This window comes from Chrysochloris asiatica, unplaced genomic scaffold, assembly GCF_000296735.1.
Source record: "Chrysochloris asiatica unplaced genomic scaffold, ChrAsi1.0 scaffold00003, whole genome shotgun sequence".
NCBI lineage: Eukaryota > Metazoa > Chordata > Mammalia > Afrosoricida > Chrysochloridae > Chrysochloris > Chrysochloris asiatica.
The window spans coordinates 13,373,709-13,375,399 of NW_006408521.1; positions in this window are offsets into that span (position 1 = coordinate 13,373,709).

Sequence of the window (1,691 nt, forward strand, 5' to 3'; positions counted from 1 at the left end):
CCTTCTCATTTGATCCCTTTTGGAGCAGCTGGTAGTGGTAGCTGGGCACCATCTAATACATCTGGTCTCAGAGTTTTGGAGACTGATGTTCACATGGTCTATTAGTCCCGTGGATGAAAGGATTCCAAGCATACAAGGTGTATTTTTTGTTATCAAGTATTGTATCATGAAATTCTTTCATTTTATATCTATAAATTAATCTTCTTTTGCAAAACACAGGAGGAAGATAGATGCCTTCTTAACAGATCTATGACTCTACATTAAAGAAGGGTGTAGAAACATCATATTTGATTAGGAAAATTGTAGACTCTATCTGATAAATAATAAACCAGATAATTCGACATATGAAATATTGTGTGCTGATCTGTTTGATCATCAAACTCTTAGCAAAGATTACTTATAAAAAAAGATTATCATTTATTTCCTTTGTGACCCAAACCCTGGCAGTTACTTCAAAGATGAGATTCAAAGTCTATGTGACAATATGTAAGGGGTTTGGAAGGTGGTGGAGTTCAGCCCCCATCCTCCACTGTTCCCTACATTTTTTTGTGTGTGTGTGTGTGTGTGTGTATTAATCTGGGTTTGTTTGTTTTTTTAAAGTTTTTATTCTGAATTGAATGATAGTTTATATGGGAGAACATCAGCTTTACATTCATCCTGCTGTATTTCGTTTCATTGCAATAATTATAATCCCCTTCATGCATCATCAAAAAACCACAGTGTACACCCTGCAAGCCCGCCCCCACCCCCCCAGCTGTCAGCACACAACCCTTCTCCCTCCCTGAGTCCAGAGTCCCCAGCCGCTCCTTCTGTCCACATCATTGCATCTGCCTCCGCCCCTAGTGTCACTGCCTCTCCAGACACGGTCTTGCACTTTGCTTTTCTCCCTTGATAGTTCCAGGTATCTTCACTCCTCAACTGCAAAATCAGCCACTCCCCTCCTTTTGTTACCAAACATTAACATTTACATTTACCTTTCCAACACTCACTGTCAGACCTGATATCAATCATTCCCTATTGAACCACAGTTCTTTCCCCTCACCTTTTTTCAACCCCATCCAGACAGGGTGGAAACAATGCAGTGGAGGTTCTACCTTTCCCTGTATCCTCTGGAGCTAGGTTCACTATTGAAAGCTTGTAATCCAGTCACTTCTTGCCTTTGTAGTTCCCCCAGATTGGGTAGCCAATGTCTAAGTTCCCCTTCCCTGTCGACCCTGTGTACCAAGGGTGTGGGAATGATCCTCACTGTAGAGATTTGTCCGCTCCTTTGTCATACTGCATCCACAAGCATAGGTCAAGATCATCCACTTACAGTGGGTTGCTTCTTTTTTTTTTTTTCCTCTTCCCTCGTCTTTCTTCCTCTAGTCATGTTCTGATCCTCCAGCCATTGATGCCAGGTCAAATGGGCACTATCTGCAAGTGTGGGTGTTCTTGTGCATCTCCACTCACTTTATATCAGCTAGATGCTTCACACTCTGTTCTAGTCCTCTGGCGCCATGTCCCTGCCCCTGGGCACAGGAGTCCCCAGGTCTTATCATACTGCTGGTTAACCAGGTTAATCCAGGTTAACAGGAGTCTATTGGATGTGGTCGGATTTAGTTCACAACTTCATTGCTATTTATCCCCCTCTTCCCCTTATTGGTGACCAACATGGTCAGCTGCAGAACCATATGCCTGCTAGTATGTTCCAT